At 41.2% G+C, this 16,337-nt stretch overlaps 1 protein-coding gene across 3 annotated transcripts in view; it reads left to right on the forward strand.

The window, feature by feature from the left end:
• The window catches only part of htr2cl1 (5-hydroxytryptamine (serotonin) receptor 2C, G protein-coupled-like 1), a 101,589-nt gene that overhangs the window by 60,535 nt on the left and 24,717 nt on the right, over positions 1–16,337 (forward strand). For 2 of the 3 annotated variants that reach the window (XM_079371986.1, XM_079371988.1), the window contains one exon: positions 16,041–16,207. The gene's annotated coding sequence lies outside the window, so the exon portion shown is untranslated. The remainder of the gene's footprint in view (positions 1–16,040; positions 16,208–16,337) is intronic. The other variant, XM_079371987.1, reaches the window with a different exon arrangement.

Here is a 16,337-nt window from a genome sequence, read left to right on the forward strand (position 1 = left end):
AGATTGGCCTCAGATGTGGGTTTGCCATTAGTATTCGACTTGTCCCGCTCCACGCTTTGCTAGCCGCATCGCGCCTTGTTTGGTGTCTTTGGTGCCAATAAAGGCCAATTAAATTGAATCAGCCAAGACGCAGATAGACGGCGATAAGTCACAGGCGAGGCTGGGGGACAAAGCAATGGCCGGGAGAGAGAAAAACAACAACAAAGACAACCAACAACACAGAGAAAATGTTTTTTTGAAGTAGCAGCGAGAGAGGAGAAGAAGTGACAGCTGACAGTTATTTTCAACCATTTGCATTATTGGACTATTTTGATGTTGTCATTGAATTAACCTTTGCAGAAACAGCAGTTTAATTGATGCAATGAGCTGCTATTATAAAACACAACAGACCATGGGAAGAAGTTAAAGTACTGTGTTCCCAATAAATTACATATTTTATTCAGTAGATAAACTATTCATGAAAATTGGAAAATTCGTTTTCTGCTTTTATTTGCTCATAAGGAAAATTGAATACTAATGATCTGTGCTGGACCAGCGTAAGGTCCATAGGTGTATTTTAAAATAGAAAAATATTTTCACTGTGGTACTTCGATCTGGATTCTCAAGATCTTTCAGACACGTCTGGGTCCTCATCAGTGGATTTATTTAAATGTGTCAAATGACCTAAGTGGGACATTTCTTCCCTAACATACGAGTCAACCTGTATTTAACCAATAGCTCGCCACTTACATCGAAAACTGAGTCCTGCCACAGTCTTCCACCAACATGTGATTTTTGGACGTGTTATCATTAAATCATAGGGATTTATTTTTCTGCTCCAACAGCCTACAGAAACTGGTGGATTCGACCCAGATTCCTGAAATTGGATGCTTGAGATAAACTCCCAGTTCCACACTGGCCATAAAGAGGTGATAAGGCCAAGCTCAGTGGAGTTCATCCCAAAGGAGTCGGAACAGGGTCGAATGGACCTCCACTTTCCTCCACAGCGAATGGGGAAAATCATTTCTTTGTTCAATTTAAATGATAAGAGCTCGGTATAGTAATCTGAAACTTGACCGCACGTTTCCACAAGTGTCTGGCCAATGATGTATCACCACAGGAAACAGATTGGGTGTCATTTTTTTCTTTTTGACTACTCAAAAAAAGGGCTTCAAAGCCAAAGATATCTTGATGTTCTTTTATCCCTTACACGCTTTCAAATGGTTTGTTTGCTGTGTCCTGTTTCCATCTGAGTCATCTCCTTTTATTTCTTGCTACCGTCTCTTCGCTGACTTTTCATCACAGGTGATTACAGCTTGCGATCTAACTTCCGCCCACCTGTGTGTGTTTTGCCGTGTGTGTGTGAGGTAGTCTACTCCTTTAGTGCTGTTTATTTGTATCTTTTCATTTAAAGCCTTATCTTTCTTTTTGTACCAGTCAGGTCTAAGCTACTGTCTCTGTATGTGTGTCCCCTTTTTTAATTGTGTGTGTGTGTGTGTGTGTGTGCGTATCCTCTATGCATTTAAGCCACTCAGCCGAAGATCTTAATAGCATACAGAGTGAGGGCCCTTCAGCACCATCGTTGGTCATCTTTTCCCGCTGCTTGATTAGCTTCAGTTCAGGCTGCAAAGGAATTTAGGTCGAGCAAAGTCAAGAGCAATCAGAGGGGTCCGAAGGTGTCTTAATGGTCCAAGACCTCCAGGAGACCAATTAGAGGAGTGATGGCTACTCAGAGATTTATAAAAAAAAAAAAGAGCGATAGGAGGAAAAGGGTCGATTAAATGCCAGAAAGGATGAAAATAAGAAAAGGGTGGAAGTGGACTTGAGTTGGGAATTTTGAAGAGGAAAGGCAGAATTGACAGTTGACGGGAGGAAGTTCGAGAGGCAAAAAAATCGGCGAAAGTAATGAAAAAGTTGATGAAGAGTCTAAAGCACTGTGTGCTGAAGCAGGGATGACAGAGGCTCTGTTGGTTTTTGAAGAGCCAGGCTTGGGCTGAATGCATGTCAACAAGCTGTTACTAAGTTGGTGATATGTTTACTATATTCCCCCGAATTTAGTTTAGCATGTCAGCAAACACTTCAAAATGGATTTGGAAGAGCAAGAGACATCGTCTTTTGTATTTCCTGCATTCTTTCCATGTGTCAAAATCACTTCTAGCAAATACTTGTTGACCGACGGCGATCCTCGACGTTGACTTAAACTCCGAAGATCACCAAAGTCACGAGGATCCATTATCAGGAAACTGTGAAAAACCACATTTTACCACAATCGATGTAACAGTTGATGACGTGGTTTACCATCGACCAAACCAGCATAAAGAAACCACTGGCTGACTGGTATCTCCAATCCGATGACCCTCGAACGGCTGAAGAAGAAATATAAAAGGATGATGAAGAGGATTACGGTAAAGCCGTGAAGAAAGGATGCGAGCAGTGAAGGATAAGGAGTCATATGAGGGATATGAAGGGAGATGGCAGAAGCAGTCAGGCTGGAATATAAAGGGGAGTGGCAATAAAAATAATTAAGTGGGAAAGACAGAGAGAGGTGGAAAAGCCAATGAGATACAGACACTGAGGACGAAGAATATACTTGAACTCTAAAATCCGACACGAATATAAATAATGATCACATTATCGAATATGCTGAGAGAAGCGTTCAGCGATGACAGGAAGGTTAGAGGGTTGGAATTAAATGGAGGGGAAAAGGAGTGAGAAGGTGAAGATGGTGGGATTTGGGGAGTTCTGGTCGAACGGAGGTGAAATGTGTCTTTATGTGCAGCAGTTAGCGTTCCCCTCACCGATTAACGTCAACATCCATCAGTAGAGAGCTGACCTCCAACATCAGTGTGTTTGGTTATAACACCGCCTGGATGTCTACGTTTGTGTTGGTGTGTGTCGAGGCCACAACGCTCCTTAACGTTCCAGTCCAGGAAGTCCTTGGAGGGGGGAAAAAAATAGTCACTCCGTCTACACTGAAAGCTAAAAGTGATTCACTGCAAAACAATCTGAAACTGAATCTTTTTAATAACGCAGAAAGGGAGACGCTGTTTTTTTTGTTGTTGTTGTTGTTGTTGTTGTAGCTTTTCAGCGATTTTATCATCCGTCCATTTTATCGTCCAATTTCTTGGTGCGAGTGTGATATCAGAGGAACACTTTGAGGGGAATTTTCTCCAATTTGGCACAAACGTTCGCTTTGTCTCGAAGACGGACCGATTTGGGTTTAGGGCGTCGAAGGTCACTGGGACTTCACATCCATCCCATTCTTGTAAATGCAAAATCTTAAGAGACATCTGAAGGAAGGAAGGAGGTTTAACTCCTCTGGGAAAAAAAGACTTGGCGATCAAAGGTTCACGTTCCAGTCATGTGTACAAATATAGACAAACCTGCACATTACAAAACCTTGTCCTTTAATGACTGGATTTTAGAATTCAGAAGTTCTGAAATGCACAGTTTAACCCCGCGGACGCCTCTCTTTTTTTCCTCTCGTGGCATCTTATGCACAAAGTAGAGGCAGGTGGAGGGCAAAGGATGAAAGAGACGGAGAGTGAAGAAAAGAGAGGGAAGTGGGGGGATGAGAGATATAAATATCTAGAGCGAGAGGCAGAGAGCAGGATGTGTCACTCCCCCTCGAGTGTCTGCTTTTCACTTCTTCTCCTCCACTTAAAATTTACTGGGAGGCACGGGGAGGAGATGGAGGGAAAGGATGGATGGAGTGCAAGAAGAAAGCAACAGAGATGGAGGAGTGTGTCGCTGCCCACTCAAGGGCAAAGAGCACCTTGACAGCCTTTCTTACAAAAAAAAAAGATTTGTGTCAGCTTCTTCTTCTTCTCTTTTTCCAGCGTTTATAGTCTCATTTCCTTTCGGTTTATATCTTCCTCCTCCCCTGGTGGCCCTTGTTTTTCATCCTATCCATATTCAAACATCTAACTGAGAAACTGTGAAAGAAATGAATCATGTTCAAAAAAAATAAAGTCAGAACAACACCCTCAATTTCTGTCAGCATTCACACAAATTCACTAACTCGTAGTCGGAGAAGTTAAAATAACAGACTGTCAGCACTAACATAGCTTGCTGATGCAAGTGAAACTATTTGAAGTATTCCACATTCATAAGTTAGAGGCATGCCAAGGTCAGACTTCACGTTGTGAGCACGATTATCAGGTCATCGCGCAGACGAAGGGTTCGGGAACTAATGAAGCCGAACGTGTAGCGTTTTATCTCGTGTGGCGTGACAACGATGAAGACAGCATCTGGGCTGGTTCACATCCCACAACATAAGGTCTGTTATTTCAAAAACATGCCATCACATCGGGGACGTAGACCAATGGGAGCACAGAGCGCTCTGCCCGCACAAAAGTCATTCAAGCATTCAAAGTCAAATCACTGCTATTACATCTAATTACTGGTTACTTTATATATGCGGGAATATCTCGCTTGTTCTGCTATGAAACGAAAACTTGATATTACAATGACTGATTCCAGTGTTAGCCAATTCTACGAGCTTGTTCCTGAATAAATAAGCAGAGTTTTTTTTTAATCTGTCCTTGTAACCCTGTGAGAGAATTGAAAAGCTCAAAAAATGACATTTAATTGGAAACAATTCAAATCCAGATATAAGAGGGTATCGTCTGCATAGAGTGACATTTTTACTCCAAATCTTGGAAAACTGTGGTGATTGGATTAAAAGAATACAGTTAAAAAGAAGAGGCTTTTTTTAAGGAATAGAAAAGGAAAGATGGGGACATTTTTTGACAAGAATGGAGCGTAGGAGTTGTGAGATCAACTGGAAACGAAGATCCTGAAGAAATCTGGACCAACAGAGTAATGGATGAATAACTTACCACCAACTTAAGGATAGAAAAAGATAAAGACAAAGAAACTTACTTAAAGATAAAGAGAACATGAACGAAGAAGTGTTTCTTGTTAGCAACATGCAGGAACAAGCTAACGCACGCACAAACATTGTAATCCCTCTTAATACCTTCAAGGCTGAACGGAAGGATAGAGGATAACTCATCGTATACAAGTAGGGGATGATGTTCTCAATGCGTTAGCTTAAGTCACTCTGTGTGTGTGTGTGTGTGTGTGTGTGTGTGTGTGTGTGTGTGTGTGTGCGCGCGTGTGTGTGTGTGTGTGTGTGTGCGTGTGTGTGTGTGTCATAAATCCATATAGCGAAATTCAGCCCAACATGTAAACACATTAAACCGATGAATACCATACGTCCAAGAACAATAACGGTGTAAACAATAGAATAAGCATCAGGTAACCTTTGACCCCCGTAGGTCTTCTGTGAGCAGGTTAAGCTTCCTTTACATAACGTGCATGCTAGACACATACACACACACGTACACACACACACACACACACACACGGCCTCCGTACCAAAGTCTGAATGTCAAATTGCTTTTATCCTTGTGTTTTGTTTGGCAGCAGAAAGCTTTTCTTTGGACTTGGAACAAATTGTACAAAGCACAGGCTCACACACACACACACACACACACACACACACACACACAAACTGCAGACATATTTTCTTCTTTTCACTTGCCCACAGTTGGTTATATTTTCATGGAATAAAAGCCAAGGACTTCTTGCCTCACCTTGTTCTCCATTGAAGGCTGTGTAAGCCAAGACGTGCGTCATCTGTGTATTGTGTTGAGTTTGTATCACTTGGTACATCAGGCGTCTCGAAATGTGTCAGCTTGAATCAGTCGATTTCATTTAAAGGTTGCTTCCCTTTTGTTCGTTCGCCACCTTTTCCTTTCTAAATCACATTTGCTGAATAACAATAATGGCCGTCCAATGGCGCTTAAAAACAACAACTCAGATTGTCGTGTGTTTCAGGGGGGTTTCACATTAAGAACCCGGGCCCAGAACTGGGTACTCTTGAACCCAAAGTCTGGTTCATTGGATCAGTATACCGTACTCTGATACCCGAGTCTGCTTGAAGACGTGGTCACGTCTACCCGAGTACAGTCCAGGAAAGATGTGAATGCAACCGCGCTCAAATAAGGAAGTTGACGTCCATACGACGTCATTCTGAACGGCAAAAAAAATGCACCATGAAGAACCAAAACAGTTAGCTAAACTATGCTAACCTACTTTTAAAAGTCAGCCATCATTGATGTCAAATCTTCAACATGTGCTGGATATACAGAAGAATCGAACAAAAACGTTTCTGCAGAAAGATTTAAAAGTATATATACAAAATGTAAATGATGAAAATACAGATTTAGAAAAAAGCACTAAGTCCCATTTGTAGAACAAAGTTGAACAGTAATATTGTTATTTTAAACACTATCCTTGGAAGGCTTGACTGTTTCCAAAGTTGTGTTAATTATTGGGTGTTCTTTGTTACTTACTTGTGTGATTTGCATCATTCAGAATGAGATTACCATATGTGCCCCGTCCCTAATGTCCTTACATAATGCTGCATTACCATTCAAGTGTGCTTAGCCCCAACAGCTGTCGGAGCGACCATCCTATAAGAGCCATAGGTTCAAGTCTGACATTCAGGGTGATAGAGAGATGAAAACGTTGGATGTCAAAGTGTGAGTGAAGCGCTGACAATTCATCTTTAATATCGTTCTGGTTCCACAGAATTAGATTTTCATGCCATTTTACGGTCTGCTGTCCAAACTCACCCACTGTGTAATTTCATTCAACGTGGTTTTTGCTTCAGAGCAACAAAAAAAAAGCTCAGTATTTCATCTCAGAGGCTGATTCTGATATTAGACAGCTGCCTGCGAGGTTTAATCACAGCTCGTGTTGATGTGATTAGATCTCGTTGAAGCTGCGAGGCTGTGAGTATGTACTCAACAGTCAAGTCACAAAACGTAGAATTATTGTACAAATACACAACAACAAGTAGGAAATACTTACAATGAGCTTTACAAGACTTCATAATACTTATTTTTTCATCGCTGCATGCTGTAAAAGATGCAGAAAACTGGCATTAGCATATAGCTGCTACCTACCAATAGACTTTTATTAACTGCCAATCTCATGTTATTAAAAGTAACTAAAACAGCCCGACCGATAAATGGAACGGCCGATAATGCCATATCGAGTGACTCATCTCATTTTATCAAAGATATGTTCTGATATGATTAGATTCATTCACCAGTCAAACAGCATTTCATTGGAGTATCGTTGGATTAACAGCGATATCTCACAATCTATGGATATCAGATTTCTTTTCCCCCCCACCACAACATCGATATCGGCCCCAACAATTCAACATGTTGTCAGCCATAGTGGGTACCATGCACAATAACCTTTTAAATACAACTGCACCAGTGTGTTGTTTTTGCTGTTTGAACGTAGATAAAAGGGGGAAGATGAGGATATCTGGACCGATGGTGACACTTTAAGCTGTTTAGAGTTTAAAGCCAGGGAGTAAGGTTAGCGCTGGGTCAGATCTAAAGTAGGCCAGGAATACCCACAGTATAGCAACACGAGTCAGATTGAACAAACAGTTTAATTTGTGGTGATGACGCAAACGTTTCCTCCTGGAGAAAAAAAAAAACAGTAGAAAGGTAATAAAATGACGTCCATTAGCAGCACATCGGGGATAATCCATCGAACCAATCAGTGCACACGCACTCACACAGAAACAATGTGGGGGCTACAACTGCACAACATCTGGTGGTCTTCACATAGTCCAGCTGGAGAAAGGATGTTTTCACATTCCCAGGCCTAAAGCTGTGAGTTATTGGAGCTGGAACATGTGTCCATACAGTCACATAGATGGGATTGTTGGGTTTTATATTAAATTTGGTGTTTAAGCTTTAGCTGTGGCCCCTTATGGAATATTAAAAGGCTGTATTATATATGTTTGTGTATTCCTGTGTGCTGTCTGTTAATATGAGTTTTAATCCCTCCTGAGTTGAATCAAATATTCATTCTGCATTTTAGAGGATAAAACGTTTGTCTTGTAAGTTTTAGGGCGATAAATATTTCTTGAAATGTCACTTGAATGTTGCATGAAGGCAGACTTCTGTTGTGTTTCATACTCACGTGAAATGATAGTTTCCTTAAAGTTTGACAGTTTGACTCTTTAGACACGCCTCCTTCATAACTCCCTACAACTGGACTCTTTATCTTCCTTTACTGATTTGGTTCATTTGGTTACCATAGGGATAATGCTGCGACACTTAGCAGGGCACTGAGAGTGGACAAGTAGTAACTTTAGTATTATATAGCTTTATTGTATTTTTTTTTTTGTCTTAATGTAAAAATGCTTGTAGTTGTTTTATTAAACTTTTTGCCATTGAAGCTGTTTATATTTCCTGTTTTTTTAGCTGCAACAACTAAATTTCCCCCCATTGGGGGATCAATAAAGTTTATCATTAGATCACTTTGCTAAAGGTTTACTCGATGGCTCCTTTTAGGTAAATTCAAAATGAAGGTTATTTAACAAAAATCTGGATTTTGGAAACTGATGCTCGTCAGATATATTGCATGTGATAACTTTGTTTTCCCCGAATGGATCCCAACATATTTAATCGTCAACCACCAGAAGGATTTGACATCTTGTCGACAGATATCTTTGATAAAAAAATTTTTTTTAAAAAGATGTATCCCAATTCACACCATGGTCATAACACACTGCTGCTCACTGGAGTCACCAAGCACACATCACACTGGAGCAGATTTTACCTTCAATCTTCACACGTTCTCTCTCTCTCTCTCTCTCTTTTAAACATGTTCCCCCTGGTGTGAAATCAAAACCTCTAACTGTCGCTTTCATTTTCCACAGTGTTAGTCACAATAAAGTCCCCACAGACACTGCTGCTTTTATTGCTTTTACAAAACAGAAAAGTGCTCATTGCTTCGGTTAAACTTAAGTGCAGTGAATTTGATCGCTTACTTCAGTTAAAAGATTTTTTTTTTTTTTTTTTTTGAAGGGACTGCGCTTTAAATGAAAAGTAAAAGATTGAAGCGCTGAGTTCACCCACACAGATGTTTGAAGATGTCCTAATTGGAGCTCGTCGCTGGTGGAAGTGGTGCAGAGTCGTGATAAGAGTTACTAAAAGTCACTGAAATTCACAAACCAAAAACTTATCCTCCAAATAAAAGAAGACGTTTGACGATTGTTTCTGAGGACCGAGATAGTTCATTAAGTTTGAGACTATTAAAAATGTAACGTTACAGCTGGATAGATGTTTTCATGTATTAATCGTGGTTGTGGTCTCTTTGACGTTAACCTTTTTTTTTTTTTTAAACCAAGATGCAAACATGTTTATTTCTGGCGCCTTTTAAACATGGGTTTTGGTGCAAAGCCTCAAGTGGACACTTGAGGAACTGCAGTTTTTGCACTTTCCCATTTTTCGCACATCCAAAGGCATTTCTAGTATTTGTTGTTGTAGCTGATCTATAAACAGGATATATAGAAGTGTTTTTCTGTCACACAATGTAAGTTAGTAAAGTGTTTCTAATAAGCTGTGTTGTGTTTCTTCTCAGTTGTTATTGCTTGTCCAAATTTGGCCTCCTCCTTTTAGCTTGTTTTTTTTGGCTTGGTTTTATTCTGCTAAATACTCAACTGATTCACAAGCTGGTTGGTTAATCTACTGCCAAAACAGTAACCTGGTGCTGCTGGAGGCCTGTTGATGGGAGCAGGGAGACCGATCAAATATGTGAGGAGTGTAAAACAAAAATGAAGAGCTGAAAGATCTGCTGTGTTGGTCTAATACGCCCTAGAAACAACTGGTATCAATGTATATTGAAGTACTTTATTCTTAAGAAGTACAGCCGAATAAGTTGGGAAAACCATATTAGATTTAAAAACGTATTCCTAGTTTGGACGATTCTTTGGAAAGCCAAATTAAGACAGGGTGTCTTCACCTTCAGAGCGTCAGATCAGTGGAAGTGAATAATAACCAAATCAATACGAGAGTCAATATATTGTCAAACATCTGATCATTTCCAAACCAGTAAAGAATATTTAACCAAATGTAAGCAAGTATACTTTGAGAGTGGGGGAGGGGAGGAACTGTCTGCCCAAATGTCAGGATCAGGATCAGTGTTTGTTGTTGTTTGTTCATGTTTTACACATGAAAGAAATCTTGTCTTGGTGTGTTGGTGCAAAAAAACAGTGAACATGGGAAATAATGCTTAAATAGGAAGCACTTAACTAAAATTAAATAGAATATAAGAAGCAATTACCAATATATACAATAGAACTTAAAATATATAGAATAATGAAAAAAAACACAAAATGTACAAATGGTGAAAGAAAATAATTGTGACGTCAGAAGCCGTTAAATTTTTTTTGCAGTTTGGAGGAATTCAGAATTACTCTGAAATCCCAGTTAACACGAACAAGATTAAATAAAACTCAAGCATATCGGAGGAGAAGGGAAACATATCAACTTGTGTAGTTGAACAATTCCAATTAGAGTTGATGCCAATATAAACTCAACCTATTGCTCGCTTATCTCGGTGGGCTCATTGCAGCTCTGAGTGTGGCCGGCTGCGATAAGAAGCGGAACAAACTTCGATGGCTTGGTGACACCAGTGTGCCTTTGAGGGCAACTTTCGCCTCTTGCTTCTTTCATGACTCTGTAGTTAAGAGGAACATTGGCTGAGCGGAGCATAAATCAAGGAGAAAACCCAATTCTTTTTTTTTTTTTTTTTTGAGAGGCAAAAACATTTCTCTCTGATTGCCTGTATTTCAGCACCCAGAGCACCAATTGTTGTTGTGCTTATAGTGTTGTTGTTGACACATGAACAGCACTTTAATGGAATTTCTGACAGCAGCACGGATTGGGAATATGGACACAAACACACTCCAACATAACAACACATGGCGTTGTTTTGGAGTACGAAGGTTTTTTCGGCGCTCATTCAGACACACAGAGGACTCGTTTAGAAGGGCCTCGTGTTTTTGGCTCGTTCCCTTCACTGCAGGAGTGTCGTAACCTTTAATCAAATCAAGAATAAAAGTCAGTATCAGCTGTTGGTTTTATTGGCGAAGAAAGGGGGGAGTACTGTAAGACGAGAGGATGCAGAGAGTCAATATCGGCCCTGAACCGGCGACTTGCCATCAGTTGACATGTGGCGTCGTATCCAGGGTTAACTTTGCCGTTAAATCAAACACCCAAGTTTAATCTTTTCTCGTCTGATGCTGCTTCAGGAGTTTGGACTTAAATGCCTCGAAATGTCAGTTTTGGTTTGTTTAGCCTTTTGCCTTTATTTAAACCAGGACAGGGGACAAAGTAGGACCGCAGATTAGCTTTAAGCTAACTCTGGTGCAAGACGTCAGATTGCAACATTTATGTTCAATATTGTACATGGTCCCATTAAAGACAGAGAGAGGAGGACAGACACTAAAAATGTGAGTGTCCCATTAGGATGCCGTATATGAGTGGGTTTGCTGTGTGGTAAAAGTCTTCAGTATAATGGATATCTCAAATACAGATATCAGCTCTATCAGTCTGTCCCGGATCTTTTTTTTTTGTGTTTGGAGAAGTCAAGATTATTGAGATTCAGATATTTTAAAAGAGCAGATTTCTCAGAACCTGGCAAAATAGGGACACAACAAACTAAATCCAGGGAGGCAGTCCAAAAAGACAAACCATGCTGGACATGCTGGGTGTCAACAGGCTGTTTCCAGGCCCTGCGGTGCCATTTATTCAAGATTACCATGAAAAACAACAAGAAAATCAATAGTATAACAAGCACTACGCCTTTCTTCATCCCGTTGATGAAAAAGTACAAAGCAGCGTTTTGTTCTTGAGGTTTCGGGTAAAATTCCTGTTTTAATGTTGAGTGTTTGTTCAAATCATCGTGTGTGCACAGACAGACGGACGGAGAAGATCAGACGTCAGAGTCATTTTATGAGGCAGCTTGTTCATGTTTGATCAGAAGTGAAGCTGAGAAACAGAACTCTTCACACCTAACAGGCAAATATGAAATCCTCCCAAAATCTAATCACGTGTCCGTGTGAATGGACGGGCCTTAAACAACAAACATTTATCGAGGAGATTTTAGTTTCACTTCTTTCTCAAAGCCAAACATCAACATTGACTCATTTACTTCATGATCATAGACTCTACACTTTAATGTTTAAAGCCTGAGTGATGTCAGCCGTCTGTTCCTGCAGGGGGCGCTGGAGGCTCATCAGCAGCAGCCGCCATGTTGGAAATGCAGTCTCAGAGTAACTTTCAGTCAACCTAACGACAGGCTGAGAGCTGGATCTGAGGCAGGTCTTCAGACACTTTACGAACTGTTACATCACACCCACCTGTCAATCATGTCAAGCGACGCACTTAACTTTGGATAACACGTATCCGTCATAAAATCTAAATGGAGCCAGACAGTATTATTGATGTACCAGGCTGTAAACAAAAAAAAAATGCATCCTGTAAAAACGCCCTTTTCGCCTGTTGTTTAGTGACTCCTGGTGTTCCTCGAGCCTGCCTCTAGTGGACACTGAACAAACTGCAGGATTTTGTTATTCCGCATTGGCTTCATGTTTCAAGAACACTTGTTTACGACACATTTTCCCTTCACTTGATATAAACTAACTTTACGTAATACAGGCGATGCAATACAACGCCATTTCATGTTTGCAACTTTTTTTAACGTCAGCTGAAATGGACTTGAGATTGTAGAGAACTGTTCTAGTCTTCTGACCAATCACAGGGCTTTTAACACCACAGGTCACCACTACCCATTCACACACTGATGACTGCTAAGTGAAGTGTCCGTCAATATTATCTTAGCATATCGTACACATCCACACAACATAGCAGATGGAGCTTGGAGTTTCTTTGGTCACATGGACGTGGCTGCAGGAGCTGGGCATCGATCTCCTCATTTTTATAGGACTTAGAGGACTTCATTAAGACAGTCACAAGTTTGAGCATCACCTTCAGCCTTTCCTTGTTTACTCATTCGAATGTTTTTTGGCTTAGTAAAAAAAAATTAAAAAAATCCAACTTCTAAAAACTACAGTTAATTATAAATCTTCTGCCACCAACATTCAATAATATCCCAAGGCATTGGTTTGTTTCTCATTTGTGAATCAGGAGACCCCCCCCCCCCCCCCCCCCCCCCCCCAATAAATAAATAAATAAATAATTAAATCAATAAAGCTGTGGCAAATTCAGTCTAATTCCCTCCAACACTTCCAAACCAACAATTTAATTCACTTTGAGCAGGTGTTGCTTTGGTCAATGAATAAATCATTTGGTATATGTAGATGAAAGTGCAACCACTAAATAAATTATGGCCGTCGCTTGGAGCGGGCAGAATGGACTAATTGTAGAACAGCTTTAAAAAATCGTACATGTCCGTCGACCACAACCTCCAGAAATGTAAAACTTGCTGCAGCATGAATATTTCATAATGTCGCTTTTAGGTAATTGATGACCAAATCTATCTCTCTCAATTGGGTGACCTTTAAGCAATGAAAATGTAGTAGGTAGCGTAATACCAAATTATTGAAATTCAGGCTGTTTTTGTTGCCTGTTTCAATCCAGATAACGCACGCCCATCCTCATTTGAATTTTTCCTTTCTTGACATTTTTAAAGTTCAGCATAATCTGTCATCCGTCTCTTTCTATTTGTGGTTTAATTAATCCCTCTCGAGAAAAAGGGGCCTTTTCAGATTCCTATTTCAAGTTGACTTTACACATCTTTTCCTTTTGTGTCTGACTCGCTCTTTACGAAGACTCTCTCGACTTTTTTTTTTGAGTGATGCTGGCTGATAAATGCATGGAGCGTCGTGTTTCTGATTAATAGAGGAGAGGCCGTTCAGGACGTATAATAACGTTCTCCTTGCTGGAGAGTGTGCAAGGCGTGGTCGAGTGGTTGTTCGGCCCGATGTGCGTGTGTGTGTATCCCGTTCTGTGTGCACGCATCGTGCTGATAGGATCGAAAACTGGATTACCTCACGCATCAGCTGAGTGACATTTTCCCATTTCTCCACCATTCACTCCTTCCACCATCCTGCACAGTGGGACTCAAAGGGCCTGATTAAACATCAACACGTCTTTGTCAAATTAACTGAGAGCGCAGAAGAAGCACTTCATGTAGCTCATATCTAACAACAACAGGAAAGTGATATTTCCCATCATTCATTTATATCCGGATGCTTCCAGACCTTGCATTAAAAAAAAATAATAATAATCAGGTGGTTTTGAGAAAGCCAAAAGGTTTTCACTCCCAGTTTACACAAACAGGGAGGACGTCTGGTTCCAACATGGAGTTCTTAGACTCAGCCAACACGGTGACATTTCGCTAACACCACAACCGTTTGTCTATTTGTGTCTCTCACCTCCTTTACCTGTTCGCTCACCTCTTCCTTTCTCCTCCCTTCTGTCATATACAACAGTAGCAAAACCAAGTCAAAGGGCTCCATTTGTATTCATCGCCTGCCCTGTTAGCCTCCTGCTGCAGTCCTGCGCTCCCCCGTCCATCTCCATCTTCCTTTGTTTCTCTCTTCATCTCTCTACACCTTTTTGTCATCTTCAGTTGGATCCTTTAAATCTTTGGGTTTTATTCTCTCTATGCTCTGTGTGTGTGTGTGTGTGTGTGTGTGTGTGTGTGTCTTTCTCTCACCTCCTCTTGTTTTCTATGTGTCTGAGTGTGTTCCCTGTTTAATCTTGAGTCTCCGGATTGATTCGGGGAACGCTCTGTTCTGTTCTCCGTGGTGTCTCGGAGTGAATGCCCCGCGATCTGTTATCTGTCCGCCCAATTGTACACTCTGCATTGCAATACCTTCAACACACTGACGTGCAGGCACTCACAAGCACCCCAAAACACACACACACACACACACACACACACACACACACACTCACATCTAGTGCTGCAGCACTGCACTGAAAATACAATCATTCATCCGATTCCCAGACTATGTTCTTTCCCGCTATCCTTCCCAAGCTGGAGTTGACATACACAGTTTCTAAACAATATCCCCCCCCCCCCCCTCCCCCACCCCGCTGTCTCACACATACAACCACAGGAACACACAGATGGGGGGGGGATTATGTGGTATCACATTAGCGGTGCAGCTCTGGGTTAATGGCCTTTACATCATCCGCGCGGAGAATGAACTTCGCCGCTGTTGACTCCGCGGACGCGCGGACGCTTCTGTCCTTCTGTGCAGCTTCTTTCACATCACACACTTCTCTGCGGTTCATCTCTTTATTGCTTTATCTTCGACAGTGTCAGGTCCAAAAGGTACGATTTCCATAAACTACGTGTGTACATGTAAACTTATTCAAGACGACGTGCCAGCGTTAGCCTAGCTTGATCCACTGTGTCACGTTTTGCTAAAAAGATTGGAGAAGCTAACTGAATCGGATGCAAGTAGAGCTACAAGCTATTTTTTGTTTCCATCTTCATTGAGGAAATATAGATTCACTACTTCAGCATGCAATGGGGGCATTTTCTCTGATGCCCTGTCTTGTCTTTTTTTTTTTTTTACTCTATTCAGTCTTTATTTTTGTGCTTTTTGTGCCTTTACTGGAGAGATGCTGTAGGATAGTCGATATAGTCAGGGAGGGAGAGAGAGAGGGGAAGTGTTTGTGTGGTCGCCCCTTACTGACCACTTGTTCCCTGCTGTGCCTTTGTAATTAAAGGAACAGACTCTCTTTCTGCTTTTCCTTCTACTACGAGCACAGTAACTGTGAGCTTTCCTTCCTGGCTCGAATGAAAAGTGATGACTCTGCAGCTCACACTTCATGCTTCTATCTACTTATGTATTTCATCATATGATCAACTCTCCATACTTTTACATTCAGCAACCAAAAAGTCTGTTGTCAACCGGTCAGTGTGTGTTTGTGTTGGATGAAAGAAAATAAAGATTAAAGGTGCAAACGGTTGTGTTGTGTGTGTGTGTGTGTGTGTGTGTGTGTGTGTGTGTGTGTGTGTGTGTGTGTGTGTGTGTGTGTGTAGGTGTGTGTAGGAGCCACTTTGTTTTCATGACTTGTTTTTCATCACCTTTAACCTCCGATTGGATCTGTAATGTTTCACACAGGAACATCAAAAGTCTCTTCTTCTTCTTCTTCTTCTTCTCCCCCCCTCCTCCTCCTCCTCCTCCTCTGTAGGCAGATGGATGCCGCTGATCCCTCGCTCTGGAGGTGTGGAGTGACAGATGACAGAGGGATTGATACAGCGGGGGAGAAAGAGAGAAGTTGTGTCGGGAGGGGTCACTGCTGGGGGTAATGGAAAGCAGAGGCAGAGGTCAGGAACATCGATCAGGAGGCGAGGAGATGTAAGTGGAAGTCTTTCTCTTCATGTTGTGTCTCCTTTTTTTAAAGTTTTCACTTCCTCATATTGGCCTTTTTTTTCCCCCCCTTGTGCACATGAAACACTTCCACCTCTTTTTGTGCTCAATATTTATG

This window comes from Symphodus melops (assembly GCF_947650265.1).
Source record: "Symphodus melops genome assembly, chromosome: 20".
NCBI classification, from domain to species: domain Eukaryota; kingdom Metazoa; phylum Chordata; class Actinopteri; order Labriformes; family Labridae; genus Symphodus; species Symphodus melops.